General features: G+C 48.5%; 2 pseudogenes; both read right to left on the bottom strand.

Moving 5' to 3' along the window:
* Window positions 1-294: 294 nt before the first annotated feature.
* Window positions 295-4,380, bottom strand: LOC144783343 (uncharacterized; annotated as a pseudogene).
* Window positions 4,381-4,582: 202 nt separating this feature from the next.
* LOC144783342 (uncharacterized) lies at window positions 4,583-12,465 on the bottom strand (annotated as a pseudogene).
* Window positions 12,466-12,489: the final 24 nt, after the last annotated feature.

Genomic DNA, 12,489 nt, shown 5'->3' with positions numbered 1-12,489 from the left:
CTTTCATTGAGGAAGTCCTCTTCCATCAGGCCTCAATCCTATTGGCCTTTCCTTCGCCTTTCTGCGCCCTAAGAAGCGTGTGGTGCCTCTTTGGTGTTCAGTTGTAGAGACCTCGGTCACTGAAGCTTCTCAGTCTGAGTAGAGTTTGAGTTCCCCCCTGTGACAGCTTCTTCAGAAGAGCTTTGCGTGTTTCTCCAGAGCACTCATATGAGAGGTGCAAACCATCCAACCTCAGTTCCTGTAGTTTGCAGCCAGGATGTTTAGGCCTCCACACAACTTCTTTACTCCAGTGTCTTACAGCCTATTGCTGTTCAGGTCGAGCTCTGTGAGAGATGTGTTTGTTTTAAGCACAGAGGCGAGGTCTTCGCAGCATGAAGCAGCGCTCCAACCAGAGTTTCTGTAGTTTGCAGCCAGGATGTTTTAGTCCTTCACACAAATTCTTCACTTTAGTGTATCCCAGCTTATTGCTGCCAAGGTAGAGCTCTGTGGACGATGTGTTTGTTTCCAGGGCAGAGGTGAGGTCTTCGCAGCATGAATCGGTGAGGGAGCACTGATACAACCTCAGCTTCTGTAGTTTGTAGCCAGGATGTTTTAGGCCTTCACACAACTTCTTCACTCCAGTGTCTCACAGCTTATTGCCGCTCAGGTCGAGCTCTGTGAGAGATGTGTTTGTTTTAAGCACAGAGGCGAGGTCTTTGCAGCATGAACCGGTGAAGGAACACTGATCCAACCTTAGTGTCTGTAGTTTGCAGCCAGGATGTTTTAGTCCTTCACACAATTTCTTCACTTTAGTGTATCCCAGCTTATTGCTGCCAAGGTAGAGCTCTGTGAACGATGTGATTGTTTCCAGGGCAGAGGTGAGGTCTTCGCAGCATGAATCGGTGAGGGAGCACTGATACAAACTCAGCTTCTGTAGTTTGTAGCCAGGATGTTTTAGGCCTTCACACAACTTCTTCACTCCAGTGTCTCACAGCCTATTGCCGCTCAGGTCTAGCTCTGTGAGAGATGTGTTTGTTTTAAGCACAGAGGCGAGGTCCTCGCAGCATGAACCGTGAGGGAGCAGCGCTCCAGCCAGAGTTTCTGTAGTTTGCAGCCAGGATGTTTTAGACCTTCACACAACTTACTTCTTCACTCTAGTGTCTCCCAGCTTATTGCTGCCAAGGTAGAACTCTGTGAGAGATGTGTTTGTCTCCAGGGCAGAGGTGACGTCTTCGCAGCATGAATCGGTGAGGGATCATTGATACATCCTCAGCTTCTGTAGTTTGTAGCCAGGGTGTTTTAGGCCTTCACACAACTTCTTCACTCCAGTGTCTCACAGCTTATTGCTGCTCAGGCTGAGTTCAGTGAGAGATATGTTTGTTTCCAGGACAGAGGCGAGGTCTTTGCAGCATGAACCGGTGAAGGAACACTGACCCAACCTCAGTGTCTGTAGTTTGCAGCGAGGATGTTTTAGTCCTTCACACAAATTCTTCACTTTATTGTATCCCAGCGTATTGCTGCCAAGGTAGAGCTCTGTGAACGATGTGTTTGTTTCCAGGGCAGAGGTGAGGCCTTCGCAGCATGAATCGGTGAGGGAGCACTGATACAACTTCAGCTTCTGTAGTTTGTAGCCAGGATGTTTTAGGCCTTCACACAACTTCTTCACTCCAGTGTCTCACAGCTTATTGCCGCTCAGGTCTAGCTCTGTGAGAGATGTGTTTGTTTTCAGCACAGAGGCGAGGTCTTCGCAGCACGAACCGCGAGGGAGCAGCGCTCCAGCCAGAGTTTCTGTAGTTTGCAGCCAGGACGTTTTAGGCCTTCACACAACTTACTTCTTCACTCTAGTGTCTCCCAGCTTATTGCTGCCAAGGTAGAGCTCTGTGAGAGATGTGTTCGTCTCCAGGGCAGAGGTGAGGTCTTCGCAGCATGAATCGGTGAGGGAGTATTGATACATCCTCAGCTTCTGTAGTTTGCAGTCTGGGTGTTTTAAGCCTTCAAACAACTTCTTCACTCCAGTGTCTCGCAGCTTATTGCCGCTCAGGTCGAGCTCTGTGAGAGATGTTTGTTTTAAGCACAGAGGCGAGGTCTTCGCAGCATGAACCATGAGGGAGCAGCGCTCCAACCAAAGTTTCTGTAGTTTGCAGCCAGGATGTTTTAGTCCTTCACACAACTTAACCTCAGCTTCTGTAGTTTGCAGCCAGGGTGTTTTAGGCCTTCACACAACTTCTTCACTCCAGTGTCTCGCAGCTTATTGCCGCTCGGGCTGAGTTCAGTGAGAGATATGTTTGTTTCCAGGACGGAGGCGAGGTCTTTGCAGCATGAACCGGTGAAGGAACACTGACCCAACCTCAGTGTCTGTAGTTTGCAGCTAGGATGTTTTAGTCCTTCACACAATTTCTTCACTTTAATGTATCCCAGCTTATTGCTGCCAAGGTAGAGCTCTGTGAACGATGTGTTTGTTTCCAGGGCAGAGGTGAGGTCTTTGCAGCATGAACCGGTGAAGGAACACTGACCCAACCTCAGTGTCTGTAGTTTGCAGCTAGGATGTTTTAGTCCTTCACACAATTTCTTCACTTTAATGTATCCCAGCTTATTGCTGCCAAGGTAGAGCGCTGTGAACGATGTGTTTGTTTCCAGGGCAGAGGTGAGGTCTTTGCAGCATGAATCGGTGAGGGAGCACTGATTCAACCTCAGCTTCTGTAGTTTGTAGCCAGGATGTTTTAGGCCTTCACACAACTTCTTCACTCCAGTGTCTCACAGCTTATTGCAGCTCAGGTCGAGCTCTGTGAGAGATGTGTTTGTTTTAAGCACAGAGGCGAGGTCTTTGCAGCATGAACCGGTGAAGGAACACTGACCCAACCTCAGTGTCCGTAGTTTGCAGCAAGGACGTTTTAGTCCTTCACACAATTTCTTCACCATAGTGTATCCTAGCTTATTGCTGCCAAGGTAGAGCTCTGTGAAGGATGTGTTTGTTTCCAAGGCAGAGGTGAGGTCTTCGCAGCATGAATCGGTGAGGGAGCACTGATAAAACCTCAGCTTCTGTAGTTTGTAGCCAGGATGTTTTAGGCCTTCACACAACTTCTTCACTCCAGTGTCTCACAGCTTATTGCCGCTCAGGCTGAGTTCAGTGAGAGATATGTTTGTTTCCAGGACAGAGGTGAGGTCATTGCAGCATGAACCGGTGAAGGAACACTGACCCAACCTCAGTGTCTGTAGTTTGCAGCGAGGATGTTTTAGTCCTTCACACAAATTCTTCACTTTATTGTATCCCAGCTTATTGCTGCCGAGGTAGAGCTCTGTGAACAATGTGTTTGTTTCCAGGGCAGAGGTGAGGTCTTTGCAGCATGAATCGGTGAGGGAGCACTGATTCAACCTCAGCTTCTGTAGTTTGTAGCCAGGATGTTTTAGGCCTTCACACAACTTCTTCACTCCAGTGTCTCAAAGCTTTTTGCAGCTCAGGTCGAGCTCTGTGAGAGATGTGTTTGTTTTAAGCACAGAGGCGAGGTCTTTGCAGCATGAACCGGTGAAGGAACACTGACCCAACCTCAGTGTCCGTAGTTTGCAGCAAGGACGTTTTAGTCCTTCACACAATTTCTTCACCATAGTGTATCCTAGCTTATTGCTGCCAAGGTAGAGCTCTGTGAAGGATGTGTTTGTTTCCAGGGCAGAGGTGAGGTCTTCGCAGCATGAATCGGTGAGGGAGCACTGATAAAACCTCAGCTTCTGTAGTTTGTAGCCAGGATGTTTTAGGCCTTCACACAACTTCTTCACTCCAGTGTCTCACAGCTTATTGCCGCTCAGGCTGAGTTCAGTGAGAGATATGTTTGTTTCCAGGACAGAGGTGAGGTCTTTGCAGCATGAACCGGTGAAGGAACACTGACCCAACCTCAGTGTCTGTAGTTTGCAGCGAGGATGTTTTAGTCCTTCACACAAATTCTTCACTTTATTGTATCCCAGCTTATTGCTGCCAAGGTAGAGCTCTGTGAACGATGTGTTTGTTTCCAGGGCAGAGGTGAGGTCTTCGCAGCATGAATCGGTGAGGGAGCACTGATACAACCTCAGCTTCTGTAGTTTGTAGCCAGGATGTTTTAGGCCTTCACACAACTTCTTCACTCCAGTGTCTCACAGCTTATTGCCGCTCAGGTCTAGTTCTGTGAGAGATGTGTTTGTTTTCAGCACCGAGGCGAGGTCTTCGCAGCACGAACCGTGAGGGAGCAGCGCTCCAGCCAGAGTTTCTGTAGTTTGCAGCCAGGATGTTTTAGACCTTCACACAACTTACTTCTTCACTCTAGTGTCTCCCAGCTTATTGCTGCCAAGGTAGAGCTCTTTGAGAGATGTGTTTGTCTCCAGGGCAGAGGTGAGGTCTTCGCAGCATGAATTGGTGAGGGAGTATTGATACATCCTCAGCTTCTGTAGTTTGCAGCCTGGGTGTTTTAAGCCTTCACACAACTTCTTCACTCCAGTGTCTCGCAGCTTATTGCCGCTCAGGTCGAGCTCTGTGAGAGATGTGTTTGTTTTAAGCACAGAGGCGAGGTCTTCGCAGCATGAACCGTGAGGGAGCAGCGCTCCAACCAGAGTTTCTGTAGTTTGCAGCCAGGATGTTTTAGTCCTTCACACAACTTAACCTCAGCTTCTGTAGTTTGCAGCCAGGGTGTTTTAGGCCTTCACACAACTTCTTCACTCCAGTGTCTCGCAGCTTATTGCCGCTCAGGCTGAGTTCAGTGAGAGATATGTTTGTTTCCAGGACAGAGGCGAGGTCTTTGCAGCATGAACCGGTGAAGGAACACTGACCCAAGCTCAGTGTCTGTAGTTTGCAGCGAGGATGTTTTAGTCCTTCACACAAATTCTTCACTTTAGTGTATCCCAGCTTATTGCTGCCAAGGTAGAGCTCTGTGAACGATGTGTTTGTTTCCAGGGCAGAAGTGAGGTCTTCGCAGCATGAATCGGTGAGGGAGCACTGATACAACCTCAGCTTCTGTAGTTTGTAGCCAGGATGTTTTAGGCCTTCACAGAACTTCTTCACTCCAGTGTCTCACAGCTTATTGCCACTCAGGTCGAGCTCTGTGAGAGATGTGTTTGTTTTAAGCACAGAGGCGAGGTCTTTGCAGCATGAAACGGTGAAGGTATACTGACCCAACCTCAGTGTCTGTAGTTTGCAGCGAGGATGTTTTAGTCCTTCACACAATGTCTTCACTTTAGTGTATCTCAGCTTATTGCTGCCAAGGTAGAGCTCTGTGAACGATGTGTTTGTTTCCAGGGCAGGAGTGAGGTCTTCGCAGCATGAATCGGTGAGGGAGCACTGATACAACCTCAGCTTCTGTAGTTTGTAGCCAGGATGTTTTAGGTCTTCACACAACTTCTTCACTCCAGTGTCTCACAGCTTATTGCCGCTCAGGTCTAGCTCTGTGAGAGATGTGTTTGTTTTAAGCACAGAGGCGAGGTCTTTGCAGCATGAACCGGTGAAGGAACACTGACCCAACCTCAGTGTCTGTAGTTTGCAGCGAGGATGTTTTAGTCCTTCACACAATTTCTTCACTTTAGTGTATCCCAGCTTATTGCTGCCAAGGTAGAGCTCTGTGAACGATGTGTTTGTTTCCTGGGCAGAGGTGAGGTCTTCGCAGCATGAATCGGTGAGGGAGCACTGATAAAACCTCAGCTTCTGTAGTTTGTAGCCAGGATGTTTTAGTCCTTCACACAACTTAACCTCAGCTTCTGTAGTTTGCAGCCAGGGTGTTTTAGGCCTTCACACAACTTCTTCACTCCAGTGTCTCGCAGCTTATTGCCGCTCGGGCTGAGTTCAGTGAGAGATATGTTTGTTTCCAGGACAGAGGCGAGGTCTTTGCAGCATGAACCGGTGAAGGAACACTGACCCAACCTCAGTGTCTGTAGTTTGCAGCGAGGATGTTTTAGTCCTTCACACAAATTCTTCACTTTAGTGTATCCCAGCTTATTGCTGCCAAGGTAGAGCTCTGTGAACGATGTGTTTGTCTCCAGGGCAGAGGTGAGGTCTTCGCAGCATGAATCGGTGAGGGAGCACTGATACAACCTCAGCTTCTGTAGTTTGTAGCCAGGATGTTTTAGGCCTTCACAGAACTTCTTCACTCCAGTGTCTCACAGCTTATTGCCACTCAGGTCGAGCTCTGTGAGAGATGTGTTTGTTTTAAGCACAGAGGCGAGGTCTTTGCAGCATGAACCGGTGAAGGAACACTGACCCAACCTCAGTGTCTGTAGTTTGCAGCTAGGATGTTTTAGTCCTTCACACAATTTCTTCACTTTAATGTATCCCAGCTTATTGCTGCCAAGGTAGAGCGCTGTGAACGATGTGTTTGTTTCCAGGGCAGAGGTGAGGTCTTTGCAGCATGAATCGGTGAGGGAGCACTGATTCAACCTCAGCTTCTGTAGTTTGTAGCCAGGATGTTTTAGGCCTTCACACAACTTCTTCACTCCAGTGTCTCACAGCTTATTGCAGCTCAGGTCGAGCTCTGTGAGAGATGTGTTTGTTTTAAGCACAGAGGCGAGGTCTTTGCAGCATGAACCGGTGAAGGAACACTGACCCAACCTCAGTGTCCGTAGTTTGCAGCAAGGACGTTTTAGTCCTTCACACAATTTCTTCACCATAGTGTATCCTAGCTTATTGCTGCCAAGGTAGAGCTCTGTGAAGGATGTGTTTGTTTCCAAGGCAGAGGTGAGGTCTTCGCAGCATGAATCGGTGAGGGAGCACTGATAAAACCTCAGCTTCTGTAGTTTGTAGCCAGGATGTTTTAGGCCTTCACACAACTTCTTCACTCCAGTGTCTCACAGCTTATTGCCGCTCAGGCTGAGTTCAGTGAGAGATATGTTTGTTTCCAGGACAGAGGTGAGGTCATTGCAGCATGAACCGGTGAAGGAACACTGACCCAACCTCAGTGTCTGTAGTTTGCAGCGAGGATGTTTTAGTCCTTCACACAAATTCTTCACTTTATTGTATCCCAGCTTATTGCTGCCAAGGTAGAGCTCTGTGAACGATGTGTTTGTTTCCAGGGCAGAGGTGTGGTCTTCGCAGCATGAATCGGTGAGGGAGCACTGATACAACCTCAGCCTCTGTAGTTTGTAGCCAGGATGTTTTAGGCCTTCACACAACTTCTTCACTCCAGTGTCTCACAGCTTATTGCCGCTCAGGTCTAGTTCTGTGAGAGATGTGTTTGTTTTCAGCACCGAGGCGAGGTCTTCGCAGCACGAACCGTGAGGGAGCAGCGCTCCAGCCAGAGTTTCTGTAGTTTGCAGCCAGGATGTTTTAGACCTTCACACAACTTACTTCTTCACTCTAGTGTCTCCCAGCTTATTGCTGCCAAGGTAGAGCTCTTTGAGAGATGTGTTTGTCTCCAGGGCAGAGGTGAGGTCTTCGCAGCATGAATTGGTGAGGGAGTATTGATACATCCTCAGCTTCTGTAGTTTGCAGCCTGGGTGTTTTAAGCCTTCACACAACTTCTTCACTCCAGTGTCTCGCAGCTTATTGCCGCTCAGGTCGAGCTCTGTGAGAGATGTGTTTGTTTTAAGCACAGAGGCGAGGTCTTCGCAGCATGAACCGTGAGGGAGCAGCGCTCCAACCAGAGTTTCTGTAGTTTGCAGCCAGGATGTTTTAGTCCATCACACAACTTAACCTCAGCTTCTGTAGTTTGCAGCCAGGGTGTTTTAGGCCTTCACACAACTTCTTCACTCCAGTGTCTCGCAGCTTATTGCCGCTCAGGCTGAGTTCAGTGAGAGATATGTTTGTTTCCAGGACAGAGGCGAGGTCTTTGCAGCATGAACCGGTGAAGGAACACTGACCCAAGCTCAGTGTCTGTAGTTTGCAGCGAGGATGTTTTAGTCCTTCACACAAATTCTTCACTTTAGTGTATCCCAGCTTATTGCTGCCAAGGTAGAGCTCTGTGAACGATGTGTTTGTTTCCAGGGCAGAGGTGAGGTCTTCGCAGCATGAATCGGTGAGGGAGCACTGATACAACCTCAGCTTCTGTAGTTTGTAGCCAGGATGTTTTAGGCCTTCACACAACTTCTTCACTCCAGTGTCTCACAGCTTATTGCCGCTCAGGTCTAGTTCTGTGAGAGATGTGTTTGTTTTCAGCACCGAGGCGAGGTCTTCGCAGCACGAACCGTGAGGGAGCAGCGCTCCAGCCAGAGTTTCTGTAGTTTGCAGCCAGGATGTTTTAGACCTTCGCACAACTTACTTCTTCACTCTAGTGTCTCCCAGCTTATTGCTGCCAAGGTAGAGCTCTTCGAGAGATGTGTTTGTCTCCAGGGCAGAGGTGAGGTCTTCGCAGCATGAATTGGTGAGGGAGTATTGATACATCCTCAGCTTCTGTAGTTTGCAGCCTGGGTGTTTTAAGCCTTCACACAACTTCTTCACTCCAGTGTCTCGCAGCTTATTGCCGCTCAGGTCAAGCTCTGTGAGAGATGTGTTTGTTTTAAGCACAGAGGCGAGGTCTTCGCAGCATGAACCGTGAGGGAGCAGCGCTCCAACCAGAGTTTCTGTAGTTTGCAGCCAGGATGTTTTAGTCCTTCACACAACTTAACCTCAGCTTCTGTAGTTTGCAGCCAGGGTGTTTTAGGCCTTCACACAACTTCTTCACTCCAGTGTCTCGCAGCTTATTGCCGCTCAGGCTGAGTTCAGTGAGAGATATGTTTGTTTCCAGGACAGAGGCGAGGTCTTTGCAGCATGAACCGGTGAAGGAACACTGACCCAAGCTCAGTGTCTGTAGTTTGCAGCGAGGATGTTTTAGTCCTTCACACAAATTCTTCACTTTAGTGTATCCCAGCTTATTGCTGCCAAGGTAGAGCTCTGTGAACGATGTGTATGTTTCCAGGGCAGAAGTGAGGTCTTCGCAGCATGAATCGGTGAGGGAGCACTGATACAACCTCAGCTTCTGTAGTTTGTAGCCAGGATGTTTTAGGCCTTCACAGAACTTCTTCACTCCAGTGTCTCACAGCTTATTGCCACTCAGGTCGAGCTCTGTGAGAGATGTGTTTGTTTTAAGCACAGAGGCGAGGTCTTCGCAGCATGAACCGTGAGGGAGCAGCGCTCCAACCAGAGTTTCTGTAGTTTGCAGCCAGGATGTTTTAGTCCTTCACACAACTTAACCTCAGCTTCTGTAGTTTGCAGCCAGGGTGTTTTAGGCCTTCACACAACTTCTTCACTCCAGTGTCTCGCAGCTTATTGCCGCTCAGGCTGAGTTCAGTGAGAGATATGTTTGTTTCCAGGACAGAGGCGAGGTCTTTGCAGCATGAACCGGTGAAGGAACACTGACCCAAGCTCAGTGTCTGTAGTTTGCAGCGAGGATGTTTTAGTCCTTCACACAAATTCTTCACTTTAGTGTATCCCAGCTTATTGCTGCCAAGGTAGAGCTCTGTGAACGATGTGTTTGTTTCCAGGGCAGAAGTGAGGTCTTCGCAGCATGAATCGGTGAGGGAGCACTGATACAACCTCAGCTTCTGTAGTTTGTAGCCAGGATGTTTTAGGCCTTCACAGAACTTCTTCAATCCAGTGTCTCACAGCTTATTGCCACTCAGGTCGAGCTCTGTGAGAGATGTGTTTGTTTTAAGCACAGAGGCGAGGTCTTTGCAGCATGAAATGGTGAAGGTATACTGACCCAACCTCAGTGTCTGTAGTTTGCAGCGAGGATGTTTTAGTCCTTCACACAATGTCTTCACTTTAGTGTATCTCAGCTTATTGCTGCCAAGGTAGAGCTCTGTGAACGATGTGTTTGTTTCCAGGGCAGGAGTGAGGGCAGGAGTGAGGTCTTCGCAGCATGAATCGGTGAGGGAGCACTGATACAACCTCAGCTTCTGTAGTTTGTAGCCAGGATGTTTTAGGTCTTCACACAACTTCTTCACTCCAGTGTCTCACAGCTTATTGCCGCTCAGGTCTAGCTCTGTGAGAGATGTGTTTGTTTTAAGCACAGAGGCGAGGTCTTTGCAGCATGAACCGGTGAAGGAACACTGACCCAACCTCAGTGTCTGTAGTTTGCAGCGAGGATGTTTTAGTCCTTCACACAATTTCTTCACTTTAGTGTATCCCAGCTTATTGCTGCCAAGGTAGAGCTCTGTGAACGATGTGTTTGTTTCCCGGGCAGAGGTGAGGTCTTCGCAGCATGAATCGGTGAGGGAGCACTGATAAAACCTCAGCTTCTGTAGGTTGTAGCCAGGATGTTTTAGTCCTTCACACAACTTAACCTCAGCTTCTGTAGTTTGCAGCCAGGGTGTTTTAGGCCTTCACACAACTTCTTCACTCCAGTGTCTCGCAGCTTATTGCCGCTCGGGCTGAGTTCAGTGAGAGATATGTTTGTTTCCAGGACAGAGGCGAGGTCTTTGCAGCATGAACCGGTGAAGGAACACTGACCCAACCTCAGTGTCTGTAGTTTGCAGCGAGGATGTTTTAGTCCTTCACACAAATTCTTCACTTTAGTGTATCCCAGCTTATTGCTGCCAAGGTAGAGCTCTGTGAACGATGTGTTTGTTTCCAGGGCAGAGGTGAGGTCTTCGCAGCATGAATCGGTGAGGGAGCACTGATACAACCTCAGCTTCTGTAGTTTGTAGCCAGGATGTTTTAGGCCTTCACAGAACTTCTTCACTCCAGTGTCTCACAGCTTATTGCCACTCAGGTCGAGCTCTGTGAGAGATGTGTTTGTTTTAAGCACAGAGGCGAGGTCTTTGCAGCATGAACCGGTGAAGGAACACTGACCCAACCTCAGTGTCTGTAGTTTGCAGCTAGGATGTTTTAGTCCTTCACACAATTTCTTCACTTTAATGTATCCCAGCTTATTGCTGCCAAGGTAGAGCTCTGTGAACGATGTGTTTGTTTCCAGGGCAGAGGTGAGGTCTTCGCAGCATGAATCGGTGAGGGAGCACTGATAAAACCTCAGCTTCTGTAGTTTGTAGCCAGGATGTTTTAGGCCTTCACACAACTTCTTCACTCCAGTGTCTCACAGCTTATTGCCGCTCAGGCTGAGTTCAGTGAGAGATATGTTTGTTTCCAGGACAGAGGTGAGGTCTTTGCAGCATGAACCGGTGAAGGAACACTGACCCAACCTCAGTGTCTGTAGTTTGCAGCGAGGATGTTTTAGTCCTTCACACAAATTCTTCACTTTATTGTATCCCAGCTTATTGCTGCCAAGGTAGAGCTCTGTGAACGATGTGTTTGTTTCCAGGGCAGAGGTGAGGTCTTCGCAGCATGAATCGCTGAGGGAGCACTGATACAACCTCAGCTTCTGTAGTTTGTAGCCAGGATGTTTTAGGCCTTCACACAACTTCTTCACTCCAGTGTCTCACAGCTTATTGCCGCTCAGGTCTAGTTCTGTGAGAGATGTGTTTGTTTTCAGCACCGAGGCGAGGTCTTCGCAGCACGAACCGTGAGGGAGCAGCGCTCCAGCCAGAGTTTCTGTAGTTTGCAGCCAGGATGTTTTAGACCGTCACACAACTTACTTCTTCACTCTAGTGTCTCCCAGCTTATTGCTGCCAAGGTAGAGCTCTTTGAGAGATGTGTTTGTCTCCAGGGCAGAGGTGAGGTCTTCGCAGCATGAATTGGTGAGGGAGTATTGATACATCCTCAGCTTCTGTAGTTTGCAGCCTGGGTGTTTTAAGCCTTCACACAACTTCTTCACTCCAGTGTCTCGCAGCTTATTGCCGCTCAGGTCGAGCTCTGTGAGAGATGTGTTTGTTTTAAGCACATAGGCGAGGTCTTCGCAGCATGAACCGTGAGGGAGCAGCGCTCCAACCAGAGTTTCTGTAGTTTGCAGCCAGGATGTTTTAGTCCTTCACACAACTTAACCTCAGCTTCTGTAGTTTGCAGCCAGGGTGTTTTAGGCCTTCACACAACTTCTTCACTCCAGTGTCTCGCAGCTCATTGCCGCTCAGGCTGAGTTCAGTGAGAGATATGTTTGTTTCCAGGACAGAGGCGAGGTCTTTGCAGCATGAACCGGTGAAGGAACACTGACCCAAGCTCAGTGTCTGTAGTTTGCAGCGAGGATGTTTTAGTCCTTCACACAAATTCTTCACTTTAGTGTATCCCAGCTTATTGCTGCCAAGGTAGAGCTCTGTGAACGATGTGTTTGTTTCCAGGGCAGAAGTGAGGTCTTCGCAGCATGAATCGTTGAGGGAGCACTGATACAACCTCAGCTTCTGTAGTTTGTAGCCAGGATGTTTTAGGCCTTCACACAACTTCTTCACTCCAGTGTCTCACAGCTTATTGCCGCTCAGGTCTAGTTCTGTGAGAGATGTGTTTGTTTTCAGCACCGAGGCGAGGTCTTCGCAGCACGAACCGTGAGGGAGCAGCGCTCCAGCCAGAGTTTCTGTAGTTTGCAGCCAGGATGTTTTAGACCTTCACACAACTTACTTATTCACTCTAGTGTCTCCCAGCTTATTGCTGCCAAGGTAGAGCTCTTTGAGAGATGTGTTTGTCTCCAGGGCAGAGGTGAGGTCTTCGCAGCATGAATTGGTGAGGGAGTATTGATACATCCTCAGCTTCTGTAGTTTGCAGCC

The sequence above is a fragment of the Lissotriton helveticus genome, chromosome 9 (assembly GCF_964261635.1).
Source record: "Lissotriton helveticus chromosome 9, aLisHel1.1, whole genome shotgun sequence".
NCBI lineage: Eukaryota > Metazoa > Chordata > Amphibia > Caudata > Salamandridae > Lissotriton > Lissotriton helveticus.
The sequence above is the reverse complement of the archived record's forward strand: the minus strand, read 5'-3'. Positions and strand labels throughout refer to the sequence as shown.